The following is a 19,332-nucleotide window of genomic DNA, read 5'->3' as shown; positions in this document are numbered from 1 at the left end:
ATAACCAGTTTGGATTTAAACATTTTTCTTTGAAGAGAGGATTTATATTCTTCGGACATTCTGAATTCAGTTTGGAGTTGTGAATAATTTGGAGTTATTATAGCTGTTTGGATTTAAATTTGACAAGGACAGGAATTGGACTTTTCTTGCATATTAGATTAGACTTTGCGTTTAGTTACATTTTTAAGGTATTTGAATTGTTACTTTTACAAATAAAATTTGTTACTGTTCATAGTTACTTGTTTGTTTTTCTGTTACCTTAAATGGTCTAAATAACAAGCAATTGTTACCCTTTGACGTAACACGATATCTGTATTTACCTATTTACAAGAGTGCAGAAGGGTATGAAACAAATTATGTGCAGTTTATTTTTTTTCACTTTTCCATGAAACTGTTTTTTTATCTATGTATGCTAGTAGCTAGTCAAGAAAAAGCTACAATCCTTATCTATTTGAGGACATCTGTGACATTTACATACATGAATGAATCTTGACCAATAACTGTAATCAAAATGCTCACTCACACGCATACAATTTGCTTCTATTAGTTGTTGAATCAATATTGATCACTGCCTATCTCATATCCATGCAACTGAACTGGACTGTTGAAGATGAAAACGATAATAGAAAAGATAAAAATGATATTGGTTTTGCCTGACAGCTTGACCGTTTGTCAACTGACGCTTTCGAATAAAATATTGAAATATTACGGTTGGTGTGTTATTAAGGTTTGTGTTTATTTTTTACAGTACACTTGTTATGTTCATACTATTGATTTCAATTTACACTTCACGTGGCTTTCAGTATTACTTAGGGGCAAGAGATCCGGAGTCATTGGCCACGGATGCGCCTAATGCTCAATAGGTAGAGTTCAAGACAAATAATCAGTAGGTCTTGAGTTTGATATGCAGGCAAGATAAATGATATCTGTGAGGATTTAACACTTCTTGTAGAGATCATGCCTGTACTGGTGAAGAGTCAAGAAGTACTGTTTAGAATCTTAGAAGTATTACTGAAATGTTGTTGAAAAATGGCACATAACCCATAGCAAACAAACAAACAAATGACTTTTTGCTTCTAGTTCATTATTTGCTATTGGTAAATAATTAAGCAAAATCTTGTGTGATCTATTAATGTCTTGACCGGTATGTGAAAAGCTGTTAAAAGTTAATTTAATGACATGTTTGCATCCTATTTCATTACCCGTGTCCATTTCCTCGATTGACATTTTTAAACATCTATTATCAGTGTGACCATTGGCCATTTATGGTCAGTCCAGATTGGTATTCTTCTGCAAATCCAAGTACTGGGTAAACATAGCTTTAATGAAGACAAAGAACTGGAATATCTTAAAACATTGAAACTGGTTTTCTTTAGCATGTGAGAAATTTTCTAAGAACCTGACCAGAAGCTGAGTAAAGTTAGCTGTGCCTAGAAATCAATAGCAACTAACAACTTGATGAGCTGCATTACGGTAGAGATAACTGATAAATAATATGTTTTGACAGAATTATCTTTACACAATTTATGCAGTTTTATAAACGTAAATAAACCACAAGAAAATGGGCATGATTGCTTTGAACTTAATTACAACCTTTACACATGTACTCATGCAAAATAACTTCGGCATGATATAGAAATTAATTAAGTTTGCACCTGATTGGGATGATAACATGTGCTTATATTGCTAGAAGGAGTTTATGAGGTGTGAAAGAAAGATTACATCTAGGTGCTCTTGTTGGTTTCTAGGAATTTCATAGATATGTTATTTTATTTTGGAAAATTCGGAACATGTCACAATATATTGAAGTCTCCAAATCCCCGTCATTTGTTATTCTTTATAACTCAAATCATCTAATCTATAGGTTGTAGGTTTGATTCCTGTGTGAGAAGAGGCATAATGTTCCCTGTATAAATTGACTGAATACAACAAATTAAATGTATTTGTCCTCCTCTAATTTAAGTTGGGAACTTTTCATTTGCTTATAGAGAACAGGTCTATACCAGTAAGTGATCCAGCGTCACTGGTTAGCTGACTTACCACTGCAACACAAATTGAAATACTATTGACACTCTGTGTTAAGGTAACTATCAAAGGAATAAAATCCTATGATGTTTAAACCTTCAGGAATGCATTTAAACGACATAACAAAGCACCACAGTTTTGTCGTAGGTAATAGATAGCACATTTATAGCTGTTATTAATTTCCACCTGTAAAAGGGATTTAAACCCTCGTTTACTACCACGGTCTCTTATTACAAAGTACTGTTTTTTCCCAGGAAACAGACTTTGGAGTAGTTCAAAGAAGGTTTGAAGCTTCCGTCACAGTTTAGACTAAAATGATTCCATACAAACTGATATTTCACGCGTTTAAAGAGATGTTCTAACTGCATGTTTAAGAACTTTCTACATTTTGAAAAAAACATTCGTTTCCTACATATACAAAGATTTAAAGCACAGTTTCTGTTTGTTGGAGTAATTTAGATCTATATCCTAATTCACATGGTTACAGCTTGTCAATTACAAAAGTTATATCAACGTTTCAACATTAGATTACTATTCTGTAGGTTCTTGACCAGGTGTCAGGTCAAAGCAGTTGTTTCTAGGAATTAGTCAAAGCCTGCCTCTTAATCATTCTAACCTGTTATGACACCACTAAATTCAAGTTGCAATATAAATGCACCCCTATTTACATATAAATAAAATAAAATGTAGCATCATTACTCTCATACAATTATCAGAAAATATGATGTAAATCTACCGTTAAATTATTGCTTTGTGCTAGAGCTTTTCGTTTCATTACTTTCTCCAATTTCTGTTATTTTCCATGTTATTGTTGGCACCCCAGTATTCACAATGGTGTGCTTGAAGATTAATTCACCTGATCATTGAAGCTGAAGGGTGAACATACTTTTTTCTTACTGTTATTTCAGCATGTGTTTATATATTGCTTGTTTTCTGTAGATAATTGAGCATAAAACTGAACTGTATACAGAAAGCTGACTTTGTCCCAATAGCTGTACTGCCAGCTGTGCCAGCAGCTTTGTCTGTCGCTGTTACTGCAAACACGCAACTATGCATGGCCTTGCTACTGTATACAAGCATTTCTATTTGTCTATCTTACTGTGTACAAAAGCAATAAGGATGTACTATTACTGTATAAAAGCAACTGAAATGCAGAATCAGCCTGTATCTTCAAAATAATCTAAGTTTTTTGTGAAAGCACTATCCTCCTATCAAATTGGAGTTAAAATATCTTTTGGAAATTACAAGAGATTAAATTGCTACTCTAATTTACTTCTTAGATGCTTAGGAAGGTTAGAGAGATTGTTTTATACTGATTTTAATTAGAAATTTTAATCAGTACGTGGCTTCTTGGTTCTTTATTGTCTTCTGCAAAACATCAGCTATCCATTAACAATTTTAATCAATTCATTGTAAACATTAACAAACTCATTTAAACTTTAACCAATTCACCATTTAAAAACATGTTTGTTTCTCTAATAAACCACACAAGAACAGAAATATGTGTTCTATGTTCTAATGTGGGAAAGTTCTCACTTACGTGTGATTAATATACTAGCACTGAAAGGGAATAGTTAAATGAAATGATTTCCGTTGCATCACTGAAATAGTGCTAAAAGTCGAAGTTACCCAAATCATTCATGTGACAAAGCGGGGACTCTATGCACCATGGCTAATAGACGACTTCGAGTCACATGTCTGTCACCACCGAGGGCTCAACACCAGGCCTGCAGTGTCGTTCTTTTTTATATAAGGAAGTTTATCCAGCTGCCCTTCAAAATGTGTGTTATCTATCACAATCCCGAATTAAAAGGTTTAAAATATCCCATTAAGTATCCTGACCTAAACCCCTAGAGAAAATGTATTTACAGGTTTTAGATAATGGACTTTGCCCTTCAAATAATAAAACATGGTTCTGTAAAAACTGCAAGTGTAATCTTCTAAACTAAGCCTTTAAACTCAAGACTTGTTCTCTTAATTTTTGTCTTTTTTGTCATTTCATTATAAAAGAGGAGAAACATTACTCAGATAATCAAACACAAAACAATTAATTTTAGGTATTAAAGTATTTAATTTGTAAAAACAGTTAGTCGTCCAGCAAATTAATTTCCTCTGTAGTTAATTGTTGTCCACAGATACTTCAAGTTTTCTAGAACAACGGGAAATGAGATAAGAAATTGAATGCTGTTGAAAACGTTCTTTGGCATGCGATCTCTTTAAATATTCGAACATAGCAGCTGCTCTACACTTACTGACACTAAAGAGAAAATCTCCACATATAGGTTGTAAAAACTTCTCATGTATCTAAGTAAAATTACTACAACTTGAATGTTTAAATTTTATAACTACTTCCTTAAATTTATATGCTTCTTCACACATTAGTTTATTGACTACTTCTTCCGTCCGAATGCACAAAAACACATTCTACATTATGACGTCTTGCAAGATCCAGCCAAATACTCGTACGCATAATAAACTAGAAAATGCTTTTGTAAAAAAGCGCATGTCTCCCCCAATGCAAAGTCCTATAGGCAAGAAGTCAATAGGGGTCAGGAGCGAAAGTCAAAGAGACACTGATGGTTGGCTGCAATAGGAATCATCTACTTGGCATGTCCAGTCATCCCGCTAAATTTCAACACTCTTGGCCTAGTGGTTCTCAAGTCACTGTTCAGGCTCCTGTGACCTTGACCTTTGATCAAGTGACCTCAAAATAAATAGGGGTCATCTACTCTGCATGTCCAATCATTCTATTAAGTTTCAACATTGTAGGTCAAGTGGTTCTCAAGTTATTTCCAAAAAAATGATTTTACATGAACAGGCCACTGTGACCTTGACCTTTAATAGACTGACCCAAAAATCAATAGGGGTCATCTACTCTGCATGTTCAATCATCCTATGAAGTTTCAACATTCTAGGTCAAGTGGCTCTCAAGTTATTGATCGGAACTGGTTATCAATGTTCAGGCCCCTGTGACCTTGACCTTTAACGGAGTGACCCCAAAAACAATAGGGGTCATTTACTCTGCATGAGCAATCATCCTATGAAGTTTCAATATTCTGGGTCGAGAGGTTTTCAACTTATTGATTGGAAATGGTTTTCCATGTTCAGGCCCCTGTGACCTTGACATTTTATAGAGTGACCCTAAAATCGTTAGGGGTCATATACTCTGCATGGCCAATCATCCTATGAAGTTTCATCATTCTGGGTCAAGTGGTTCTCAAGTAACTGACCGGAAATGGTTTTCAATGTTTGGGCCCCTGTGGCCTTGACCTTTAACAGAGTGATCCCAAAATCGTTAGGGGTCATCTACTCTGCTTGAACAATCACCCTATTATGTTTCAACATTCTGGGTAAAGTGATTCTCAAGTTACTGATCGGAAATGATTTTCAATGTTCAATGTTCAGGCCCCTGTGACCTTGACCTTTAACGGAGTGGCACCAAAATAAATAGGGGTCATCTACTTTGCATGTACAATCATCCTATGCGGTTTCAACATTCTGGATCATGTGGTTCTCTAGTTATTGATCGGAAATGGTTTTCAATGTTCAGGCCCCTGTGACCTTGACCTTTGAAGGAGTGAACCCAAAATCAATAGGGGTCATCTACTCTTCATGAGCAATCATCCTATGAAGTTTCAACATTTTGGGTCAAGTAGTTCTCTAGTTATTGATCGGAAATGGTTTTCAATGTTCAGGCCCCTGTGACCTTGACCTTTGACAAAATGACCCCAAGATCAATAGGGATCATCTACTCTTAATGATCAATCATCCTATGAAGTTTCAACATTCTGGGTCAAGTGGTTCTCTAGTTATTGATCGGAAACGGTTTTCAATGTTCAGGCCCCTGTGACCTTGACCTTTGACAGAGTGACCCCAAAATCAATAGGGGTCATCTACTCTTCATGATCAATCATCCTATGAAGTTTCAACATTCTGGGTCAAGTAGTTCTCTAGTTATTGATCGGAAATGGTTTTCAATGTTCAGGCCTCTGTGACCTTGACTTTTGACGGAGTGACCCCAAAATCAATAGGGGTCATCTACTTTTCATGATCAATCATCCTATGATGTTTCAACATTCTGGGTCAAGTGGTTCTCTAGTTTTGATCGGAAATGGTTTTCAATGTTCAGGCCCCTGTGACCTTGACCTTTGACAAAGTGACCCCAAACACAATAGGGGTCGTCTACTCCAGCAGCCCTACAACCCTATGTAGTTTGAAGGTTCTAGGTCAAATGGTTCTCCAGTTATTGCTCGGAAATGAAGTGTGACGTACGGACGGACGGACGGGCGGGCAGACTGACGGACGGACAGGGCAAAAACAATAAAATATGTCTCCCCCAGAGGGGAGGGGGGGGAGAGACATAATGATACTTTCAGCAAGATCTTTTCAAATATATATAATTACTGGTTGCTTCTTGCAAGATCCAGCCATAATAAATGATACTTTCAGCAAGATCTTGTCAAATATATATAATTACTTGTTGCTTCTTGCAAGATCCAGCCAAATACGTATAATAAATGATACTTTCAGCAAGATCTTGTCAAATGTAATACTAATTATCAAATATGAACTGAACGAATTGTAACTCTGCACAGTCGGGAATACTTACACGAAACAAGTGAGAGAAGCTTTGTATACCAGCTCTCTTTCAAACCCCGGTGTAAGAAATATAAAAAAAATGAACGTGATATTGTAGAAAGCCAGAAATCATGATTTATCATAATGCCGCTATAATCAATGAAACTGATCAGCGAAATCTACGACGGACAAACTACACCTACTGAAACATTTAAACGGAGTTGTCAAAAGGAATCATTTAATATTCTACAAGTAGACACTACACTCTACAGTTATCATTCCTTGAAAGTTTAATCAGAACATGCTTAAAGATACCGACTTCTACAGAAGGCCAAATGGTCTATTGTAACAGGGTCAAAATATTACTAAATCACTAAATCCTGGCGAAGGTTTTTTTTCCATATATAAAATGTCTTAAACATAACAATGAAATAAGCAATCATTATTTAATAGTTAACTTAATACAGTCCTTACATAAAGAAAACTTTGCATTGTTTAAGAAATATACATACTAGCTTTATCTTACAGATAGTCTTTGCCGCAACGTCTATTGAATAATTAATTCAACATAATGTTAATTAGATCTACTGACAAAAGAATTAGACGTTCATAATGCCATTGTTTATAGCGTGATTGCTACATTTTTGTTATGAACACAAGATATGTGTATTCCGTGTTATATCCTTTTTTTTGCAATGATTTGTTTCTCATGTATGCATTTGTCAAAGGTTTTAATATTAGTTAGAATTATAGTAGAAAATATTGATTCCATTGATTATGATGGCTCTAACTTTATCACGTTATATACAAAATTGGAAGCAGTCCTTTTCCAGCTATGTAATTATGTATAACATCAAAATGGGCAGCTGCTTAATCTGTTTCTAAAAGAAAAGTAAAAGCCATATAGATCTCTAAATAACTGATATATTCGGAAGAGCTGAAAGTCGTTGTGGGCACAGTGGGATAAAGCCACATTTTTCTACCAGTTCAAACAAGTCTTTGTCATAATTCTAAAATGTCTAACAAACGAAGATGTTTTGTCTCGGGATTCTCCGTCATTTTACGTTTTCCGACTTACATTACACCAATTCAGTTACAAGGCAGACGATACGAAAATGAATAAAGTGAATGTACATATAAGTTAAATCTGCTGAAAAAAAATCAGATACTATGAAGTATTTTTTAAAGATGGTGCTACCAGAATTCGAAATCAGAACCTTCGGTTTGATGAACTGGTCTATATATAAAAATTTGCAATCATGTGTATATACTTGTGTAGCCATGTGCATGATTGCGGGAAAAGAAAGCTTTTTTCTATGTTTATTTCATAGTTACCCTAGAATTCGTGCTTTGAACTGAAACAAGGAAATTATATGCCATGTCATTCAAACGATACAACAAACCCGTCGTCAATAACATGATAACGCAATACTTCCCTATATACCAAAGTCAGCTACATATATCAAAGAAATGATAAACCATTAAGATATCATTCATTAACGAAACTTTTATCGATATTATTATTTAGCGAAACATTTATCGATATCATTATTTAGCGAAACATTTATCGATATCATTAATTAGTGAAGCATTTATCGATAATAATGTTGTTTAGTACTCAGAAAACGTAATTTTAATATAGAAACTTTGAGACTGAGTCGGTTTTGATAAACGAGGAAGCTACTTAATAATTTTCACAATTCATTAAAAATATAATGTCCGTGTGCATTACATATCCTTAATAAAAGAACTGCAGTCTCGGTATCACTAGGGTAAAGACAATACTGATCAATATGCAATTTTTGGTTAGATTTCCAGCCTTATTTACCTGACACGGCTGTAGGGTTAGTCCTTGGTGACGTTAAAAACGTGGCAGCTGTAAATTCTACCGCCCTTTTATCAGTCTTGCGTGGCGTAAAGCACATGGAAGCTGTAAGTTTTACCGCATGTTTATCAGTTCTTGATGACGTACAGCACATGGCGGCTGTATGTTTTGCCGCATGTTTATCAGTCCTGGGTAACCTACAGCATGTGTCGACTGTAGGCTGTAGGATTTACCGCATGTGTATCAGTCAACGGTGACGTACATGTGGCGGCGATAGGTTTAATCGCATGTTTATCAGTGCTGGGTGACGTAAAGCACGTGACGGCTGAAGGTTTTAACCCCTGTTTATCAATCCTGGTTCACGTAATATAAGTGGTGGCTGTATATTTTACCGCTTATTCACTAGTCCATGCTAACGTTATGAAGGCGACGGCTTTATATTTCACTATCGTTTTATCAGTCCTGGTTGACGTTAAATCGTGTGACGTCTGTAGGGTGTATGTTTTACCGCCTTTTTATCAGTCCTGGTTGACGTTAAGCATGTGACGGCTGTATGTTTTACCACCATTTCATCAGTCCTAGTTGACGCTAAGCATGTGGCGGCTTACCGTTTTACCGTCTTTTATCAATCCTGAATGACGTTAAACATGTGGCGGATGTATGTTTTACCGCCATTTTATCAGTCCTAGTTGATGCTAAGCACGTGGCGTTGTATATTGTAACATACCCTGTACAGCTGATTGGCTGTATGGCATTATCCTTCGTATATTATCCATAGGCAAACGATATATTATCCACGAGCAGACGATTTGTTTGTTCAAATAAAATCCTAATTAAATCCTGCCATTGAAGTCTCTATAAAGGTGTGAATTCAGATTTATAGTTCCCCAATACACGTCAAATGTTGTTAAAAACGTATGGCGATCATTTTAATAATAATTGCTCGTAGGTGTAATGAAATCAACCCTTTTAAATGAGTATATCACCGCCTTTTTATCAATTCTGGTTAACGTAAAGCATTTTACGGCTGTAAGTTTAAATGCCTTTTTATAAGTCCTGGCTGTGACGACCGTATGCTTTATCGCGTGTCGTTCAGTCTTGGGTGACATTAATCATGTGGCGGCTGTATTTTTTTCCGCCTTTTTATAAGTCATGTTGACATTAATCCTGTGACGGCTATATGCTTCACCGTCCTTTTATCAGTCGAAGTTGACGCTAAAATTTGTTGGGGGTTGTATGTTGTATCGCCTTTTTATCACTCCTTGGTGACGTTAGGCGTGTGACGGCAGAATGTTTTACCGCCTTTGTATTAGTCTTGGTTAGCGTTAAGCATGTTTTACCGCCTTTTCAGTCCTGTCTGACGTTAAGCCTCTGACGGCTGTATATTTAACCGCCATTTTAATAGTTCTTGTTAAAATTGACATTTGGCGGCTGTATGTTTAACCGCCATTTAATCAGTCTTTGCTGACGTTGAGCATGTAGCAGATGTATGTTTTATAACTCCTGGTTGACGTTAAAAGTGTGACGGCTGTATGATTTTCCGTCTTTTATCGGTTATTGTTGACGTTAAGCCTCTGACGGCTGCATGTATGTTTTTCCCGCCTTTAAATCAGACTTTGTGTGCAAGCATGTAGCGGCTGTATGTTTTACCGCCTTTTTATCAATCTGATTGACGCTAAGCTTGTGACGACTGTATATGTTAAGGCCGTTTTTTTCAATCTTGTTGACACTAAGCATGTGACGGCTGTATGTGTTACCGCCTTTTTATCAGTCCTGCTTGAAATGAAGCACATAACGGCTGTATGTTTCACCACCTTCTCATTTGTCCTGGAGGACGTTTAGCATGTGACTGTCTGTTTTACCGCCTTTATCATCAGTCCTGGTTGACGTTAAGCATGAGACGGCTGTATGTTTTACCGCCTTTTTATCAGTCCTGCTTGACGTGAAGCACATAGCGGCTGTATGTTTCACCACCTTCTCATTTGTCCTGGAGGACGTTTAGCATGTGACTGTCTGTTTTACCGCCTTTTTAATCAGTCCTGGTTGACGTTAAGTATGTGACGGCAGTATGTTTTACCGCCTTTTTATCACTCCTGGTTGACGTTAAGCATGTGATGTTTGTTTATTTTACTGCCTTTTGATCACTCCTGGCTGACGTTAAGCATATGGTGGCTGTATGTTTTACCACTTTTTAATCAGTCCGGGTTGGCGTTAAGCCTGTGACGGCTGTATGTTTAACCGCCATTTTATCAGTCCAGGTTGATGTTTTAAGCCTATGACGGCTTTATGTTTTACCGCCTTCTTATGAGTCATTGTTGACGTAAAGCATGTGGCGGCTGTATGATTTACCTCCTTTTTATCAGTCGTTAATGACGGCTGTATGTTTTATTGTTTGTCGTTTCTTCCTAGACGACATAAAGCATATAGCGACTGTATTTTACCCGATGTTTAACAGTCCTGGGTGACGTTAAGCATGTGGCGGCTTTATGTCCCACCGCCTATTTAGCAGTATTGGATTCTGTAAAGTATGTGGACCTAGAAAAAGTACAGCATTGCTTTGTTTGAGAAATTTCCCGTCCTTTATTCTTTTTGGCCAATACCATTTTAAAGTCCGCCTCGAATTTAAAAATATATCGTGATAAACCTACCTGAATCGTAGCTTAAGGTATAGGTCCATGTTTCGAAGAAAAAAGTTCGAGCGTCATCAAATCATAGAAAGAAAGCATTGTTTTACATGAAAATATAACAGCATATAAAACATTTATATTATTGTACAAAACCATTGTCAATTTATTCATATATGTATTGAATTCCGGAAAGGGGCTACATGAAGGGGCCACACTTCTGGACAGTCCAGCGCCTTTAAAAACTCACCATTTTAAAAAAGATGTTAGAGGTCTTCGTTTTGATGCGTTTGCAACATCGTGCGAGTGTTCAAACTTTACATAACTAGGTAAAACATCGTTTTGACAATTGTTTACTTTTATTTCTTTACAAATGGCTTTCTTATTTAAAGGGGGACAACTTATTTAGAATATTTTAAGTATCCAACTCCGTGGGACAGAACAGTAAAACATGTATTGGACAGATAAGTTGTTGGTTAAGATGCTGTTCATTCGCTAAAAAAACGAATGTTTTGTGATATACTGCTAAACCTTAAAATAGTATCCGACGTGAGAATATAATGTACAAAGTCACGTGGCCATGGTATATATTCGAGCCTACGTGTTTGTTAAACTAAATGTAAACGGGGTTTTCATGTAAATCTGAATTACTTATATACACACATTTGCAGGTGCGTAGTTGGGCATATTATCATATTAAATAATACGAGGGGCGTTCAATAAATACCTGGAAAAGTGCTCTAAATTTTTCATGTATCATCAAAAATAAATGAAAATGCTACAAAATGTAGACTAGGGAATACTGAGTTGATATGTCAAAATTAGATTGTCTTTGGATAAATAATAAGTAAATGCGAGTCCCCATGGCTACGTCATGTGACGTCATCCGGCCCAATTTTGTCTCTTTTTCTATTTTACATGCCTTAAAACATTACTTGCCACTTACCTATTTTTCAAGCTACCTTTTCTTAAATTGGGTGAATATTGATATGAAAAGTAAGCGTTACGCCAATAACGACAAATTATAAATGTGACATCACTAAAATATTTGGCAGGCATATTGAGTTGGTCGTCGCTTGAAAATCAGTGTTGAACGGAGATGTGAGATAACATTTTGTGTTTTGAATAAAAAATCAAGGAAAGAGACAAATGCTATGCTGAAAAAGGTTTAAGGGACAATGCCCTGAAGAAAACAAAATTTTATTAGTGGGACGTGACGTTTAAAAATGGTCAGGAGAATATTGCTGACGACTTGTGTTACAGACATGAAAAATAACGTTCAGTCACATTTAATAAATTAAAGAGCTCCATGATAGGGCATCAGTTCAGTGTCCAATTTCTTCAATACGACAGGAACATCATATGAACAGCATTTATTTATTTTTAGGAAGGTGTAAAATGCATTTAATGGTGATAAACATTGAATCAATGGTAATCACGAGTAGTATTGATTAATAGAGTGTGATATGACAGCATCATAATGACGTTGGGCCGCTTTTGAGGTGATGGCGTTGCCTAGGAGACGACAAATAAATATTGTGCACGTTCTGAGATCTGTAATTCAGGTATTTGAATTAAGTATGTTTATATCCGTCATATTTTCAAATTTTAGCAAAATGAGACTAGAAATAAAAGAATGAGAGCACTTTTCCGGGTATTTATTGAACACCCCTCGTACGCTACAACAAACATCTGATGTGTTCGCTCTTTTTCTTAATTGTATGTACTTACAACAAACTTTTAACAAACTCGAGACCAAATTGAAATATGCGGGTAAGTAAGTTATCATTCATGGAATAATTCTGCATGGCCTCGCTACGCTCACTCTGTTCACATGTTCCTTAATATGATCTGAAAAGTAGATGCCTCGGAAGCACTGAGAACAATCCAAACAGTGAAAATTGCAGACTCGGTTTGATTGAGTCTGTTTATGAGCAGTAATGGAAAATGCAACACTGCCCACGCCCCCTAGCACCGGCTTAAGCAGTATTCAATCTTCAAATCTAAATGTGTTGAAATCAATGATCCCGAAGGACCAGAAGACCTTAAGACTTTCAAATGTCCATAAACACCTTGCAGACTTATCCATCGAACGATAGATATCACTTAATGATCTGTTACAGGTGTAATGTAAAAAGATACACGTCTTTTACATCTGTAAAACATTTAAGCTGCTTTGAATAGCTGATTGAAATCACTCTATGGGAAACTTAACTGGTGTCAATATGTAAAACTGGTACAACTGATATGACGGTAAGCACCGTGGGGTCAAAGACGCAATATACGGATTGAGGAACCGGGAAAACAATTTTTGAAATTTTCAGTGACTACAACCTATTAAACAACATCCTTTAAGTTTCTTGTTTGGAGTGTAATTTTAAATACAATGAAACTTGCAGTCGATACTAAACATAGTTAAGGAAAGTGCAGGATACACACATTAGATCTCTGTCACAACTTCCTGTAGAACTTAATCCCTATGGTTACATGCTCGTAATACTATGTAATATGATCACGTGATGAACCATCATCGTGCAGTATCCAAAGGTTCGATTGATATCCTTGTTCAACTTTGCAGAAGCATTTAGGAAAATATTTAGGTGTGTGGTGTGCTATGCTCAAGGTTAATTCTATTCGGACCTTTATTTGCCTTTGTCATTCACATTATCATGATGATTTCTATTGCAAAAGTCATCAAATGCCATCATTGGAGAAACGAAACAAGAGGGCAAAGATCGACCTAGGTCGCTCACCTGTGAAACATTCCATAACAGTTTAAACATGTGTGACCAAGGGATTTCATGGAAACAAATATTCTGGGCAATTTTCATTAGAATTGGACCAAAAATGTGGTCTCTTGAGTTTAAACAAGTATTTTATTTGATATGACCTAGTGACCTAGTTTTTGATGCCAGATGACCCATATTCAAATCTGACTTAGATTTCATCAAGGCAATCATTCTGACCAAATTTCATGAAGATCAACTGAAAAATACAGCTTCTATCGCATACACAAAGTTTTTCCTTGATTTGACCCAGTGACCTAGTTTTTGACCAAAGATGACCCATATCTGAACCTGACCTAGATTTTATGAAGGCAATCATTCTGACCAAATTTCATAAGGATCAATTACAAAAAATACAGCCTCTATCGCATACACAAGATTTTTCTTTGATTTGACCTAGTGACCTACTTCTTGACCCCAGATGATCCATATTTTAATTCTAACTAGATTTCATCAAGGCAATCATTCTGACCAAATTTCATGAAGATCAACTGAAAAATACAGCTTCTATCGCATACACAAGATTTTTCTTTGATTTGACCTAGTGACCTACTTCTTGATCCCAGATGATCCATATTTAAATTCTAACTAGATTTCATCAAGGCAATCATTCTGACCAAATTTCATGAAAATCAATTGAAAAATACAGCCTCTATCGCATACACAAGGCTTTTCTTTGATTTGACCTAGTGACCTAGTTTTTTAGCCCAGATGACCTATTTTTGAACTCGGCCTAGATTTTAACAACCAACGTAATCATTCTGACCAATATTCATGAAGATCAGTTGAAAAATACAGCCTCTATCGAATACACAAGGCTTTTCCTTGATTTGACCTAGTGACCTAGTTTTTGACCCCAGATAACCCATTTTCAGATTCTTTCTAGATTTTATCAAGGCATCATTCTGACTAATATTCATGAAGACAACTGAACAAGAGCTGTCTCCATAGGATGACACATGCCCCCGATAGCACTTTGAATGAATAGTTATGGCCGATGTTAAAGTTTAGGACCTTTGACCTATGGAGCTGGGTCTTGCGCGCGACACGTCGACTTACCGAGTCACACGAGTCACACATTCATGCGTAGTTATTTTTAAATCCATGCATGAATGACAAAGATATGGACCGGACACGCCCATCAATGCACTATCATGAAAAATGACCTTTAACGTCTAAGTGTGACCTTGACCTTTGAGCTACGGACCTGGGTCTTGCGCATGACACGTCGTCTTACTGTGGTACACATTCATGCCAAGTTATTTGAAAATCCATCCATCGATGACAAAGATATGGACCGGACACGCCCATCAATGCACTATCCTTTAATGTCTAAGTGTGACCTTGACCTTTGAGCTACGGACCTGGGTCTTGCGCGCGACACGTCGTCTTACTGTGGTTTACATTCATGCCAAGTTATTTGAAAATCCATCCATCGATGACAAAGATATGGACCGGACACGCCCATCAATGCACTATCCTTTAATGTCTAAGTGTGACCTTGACCTTTGAGCTACGGACCTGGGTCTTGCGTGCGACACGTCGTCTTACTGTGGTTTACATTCATGCCAAGTTATTTGAAAATCCATCCATCGATGACAAAGATATGGACCGGACACGCCCATCAATGCACTATCCTTTAATGTCTAAGTGTGACCTTGACCTTTGAGCTACGGACCTGGGTCTTGCGCGCGACACGTCGTCTTACTTTGGTACACATTCATGCCAAGTTATTTGAAAATCCATCCATCGATGACAAAGATATGGACCGGACACGAAAATTGCGGACAGACTGACAGACCGACGGACCGACAGACGGACAGACGGTTCAAAAACTATATGCCTCCCTTCGGGGGCATAAAAATACATCCTGTATCGCATACACAAGGTTTTTCTTTGATTTGACCTAGTGAACTAGTTTTTGACCCAAGATAACCCATATTCAAACGTAACCTAGATTTTATCAAGGCAATCATGCTGACCAAATTTCATAAGGATCAACTGAAAAATACAGCCTTTATTGCCTACACAATGTTTTTTAGCTCACCTGTCACAAAGTGACAAGGTGAGCTTTTGTGATCGCGCAGCGTCCGTCGTCCGTCGTCCGTGCGTCCGTCCGTGCGTGCGTGCGTGCGTAAACTTTTGCTTGTGACATCTCTAGAGGTCACATTTTTCTTGGGATCTTTATGAAAGTTGGTCAGAATGTTCATCTTGATGATATCTAGGTCAAGGTTGAAACTGGGTTATGTGCGGTCAAAAACTAGGTCAGTAGGTCTAAAAATAGAAAAACCTTGTGACCTCTCTAGAGGCCATATATTTCATGGGATCTTCATGAAAATTGGTCAGAATATTCATCTTGATGATATCTAGGTCAAGTTTGAAACTGGGTCACGTGCCAACAAAAGCTAGGTCAGTAGGTCAAATAATAGAAAAACCTTGTGACCTCTCTAGAGGCCATTTTTTTCATGGGATCTGTATGAAAGTTGGTTTGTATGTTCATCTAGATGATATCTAGGTCAAATTCGAAACTTGGTCACGTGGCATCAAAAGTTAGGTCAGTAGGTCAAATAATAGAAAAACCTTGTGACCTCTCTAGAGGCCATCTTTTTCATGGGATCTGTATGAAAGTTGGTCAGAATGTTTATCTTGATGATATCTAGGTCAGGTTCGAAATTGGGTCATGTGCAGTCAAAAACTAGGTCAGTAGGTCTAAAAATAGAAAAACCTTGTGACCTCTCTAGAGGCCATATATTTCACGGGATCTTCATGAAAATTGGTCAGAAGGTTCAACTTGATGATATCTAGATCAAGTTCGAAAGTGGGTCACGTGCCATCAAAAGCTAGGTCAGTAGGTCAAATAATAGAAAAACCTTGTGACCTCTCTAGAAGCCATATTTTTCATGGGATCTGTATGAAAGTTGGTCTGAATGTTCATCTCGATGATATCTAGGTCAAGTTAGAAAGTGGGTCATGTGCCGTGAAAAACTAGGTCAGTAGGTCAAATAATAGAAAAACCTTGTGACCTCTCTAGAGGCCATATTTTTCTTGGGATCTGTATGAAAGTTGGTCTGAATGTTCATCTTGATGATATCTAGGTCAAGTTTGAAACTGGGTCACGTGCCAACAAAAACCAGGTCAGTAGGTCTAAAAATAGAAAAACCTTGTGACCTCTCTAGAGGCCATATATTTCAAAGATCTTCATGAAAATTGGTCAGAATGTTCACCTTGATGATATATATAGATGAAGTTTGAAACTGGGTCACGTGCGGTCAAAAACTAGGTCAGTAGGTCTAAAAATAGAAAAACCTTGTGACCTCTCTAGAGGCCATATATTTCACAAGATCTTCATGAAAATTGGTCAGAACGTTCAACTTGATGATATCTAGATCAAGTTCAAAACTGGGTCATGTGCCGTCACAAACTAGGTCAGTAGGTCAAATAATAGAAAAACCTTGTGACCTCTCTAAATGCCGTATTTTTCATGGGATATGTATGAAAGTTGGTTTGAATGTTCATCTTGATGATATCTAGGTCAAGTTTGAAACTGGGTCATGTGCGGTCAAAAACTAGGTCAGTAGGTCTAAAAATAGAAAAACCTTGTGACCTCTCTAGAGGCCATATATTTCATGAGATCTTCATGAAAATTGGTCAGAATGTTCATCTTAATGATATCTAGGTCAAGTTCGAAAGTGGGTCACGTGCCATCAAAAGTTAGGTCAGTAGGTCAAATAATAGAAAAACCTTGTGACCTCTCTAAAGGCCATATTTTTCATGGGATCTGTATGAAAGTTGGTCTGAATGTTCATCTTGATGATATCTAGGTCAAGTTCGAAACAGGGTCATGTGCGGTCAAAAACTAGGTCAGTAGGTCTAAAAATAGAAAAACATTGTGACCTCTCTAGAGGCCATATATTTCATGAGATCTTCATGAAAATTGGTCTGAATGTTCATCTTGATGATATCTAGGTCAAGTTCGAAAGTGGGTCACGTGCCATCAAAAACTAGGTCAGCAGGTCAAATAATAGATTAACCTTGTGACCTCTCTAGAGGCCATATTTTTTAAGGGATCTGTCTGAAAGTTGGTCTGAATGTTCATCTTGATGATATCTAGGTCAAGTTCGAAAGTGGGTCATGTGCCGTCAAAAGCTAGGTCAGTAGGTCAAATAATAGAAAAACCTTGTGACCTCTCTAAAGGCCATATTTTTAATGGGATCTGTATGAAAGTTGGTCTGAATGTTCATCTTGATGATATCTAGGTCAAGTTCGAAACAGGGTCATGTGCGGTCAAAAACTAGGTCAGTAGGTCTAAAAATAGAAAAACATTGTGACCTCTCTAGAGGCCATATATTTCAAGGCAATACTTGTGAATTGATCTCTATAAAAATTGGTCAGAATTTTTATCTTGATAATATCTAGGTCAAGTTCAAAACTGGGTCACATGAGCTCAAAAACTAGGTCACTATATGTCAAATAATAGAAAAAACGACGTCATACTCAAAACTGGGTTATGTGGGAAAAGGTGAGCGATTCAGGACCATCATAGTCTTCTTGTCTTCTATTTGACCTAGTGGCCTACTTCTTGAACCCAGATAATCCATATTTAAACTCGGTCTAGATTTTATCGAGGCAATCATTCTGACCGTGTTTCATGAAAATCAATTGAAAAATACAGCCTCTATCGCATACACAAGCTAAATGTTGACGGACGAAAGACAGACGAAAGACAGACGACGGACGCCGGACATCGAGCGATCAGAAAAACACCTCAGGTGAGCTAAAGAAAACGATCCTTGATGACATATTGTCTATCAACAATGTTTTATCTACATCATATATGGTTAAACGGGAAGGGAACATTTTGGCCTTATAATTAGATTTTAAAGTTGTGGCCTTTGTTAGGGAGTGGTCTTTAGCACTAGCTTACTTTGTACTAATTTGCTTCAATTCGATTGTCGTGATCAGAGTGCGGCTAGAACACACATCCCATGGGCTAGAACACACATCCCATGGAATTGGCCTTGACCACAATTGTTAACTTTTAAATTACAACAATAATACTTCAAAACATATTTTTTTTGGCTAGGTTTTCAGGGTATTATATTTCAATTATTCTTTTTGGCAACGTTTATGCCATTTTGACAATACATTGTATAACTTCAGTGTAAACTATGGTAAACAAAACTTTTTAATAAAACAATGCATAGTTGTTTTTCTTTAAATAGACATTCAATCAAATGAACATAGCAAAACATGCAATAAAGTATATACTAAAATGTCCCCGTCACTGAATTATTTTACTTACTTTAAATCTAGCAACAACTGAATTTCACTTCACTAAATATATAAACCAACTGTGTTTGTAAAGCTATATTCACAATTAAATGTCGTGTATAGTAGACATTTGATAAAATTGCTTCCAGTGTTTTGGTGGTAGTATACATTTATACTGCGTTTAGCTATATATACATGTATTAGGTGTTTTAAAACTTTCACA

This window comes from Mercenaria mercenaria, chromosome 9 (genome assembly GCF_021730395.1).
Source record: "Mercenaria mercenaria strain notata chromosome 9, MADL_Memer_1, whole genome shotgun sequence".
Classification (NCBI taxonomy): Eukaryota; Metazoa; Mollusca; class Bivalvia; order Venerida; family Veneridae; genus Mercenaria; species Mercenaria mercenaria.
Note: the sequence above shows the minus strand (reverse complement) of the source record.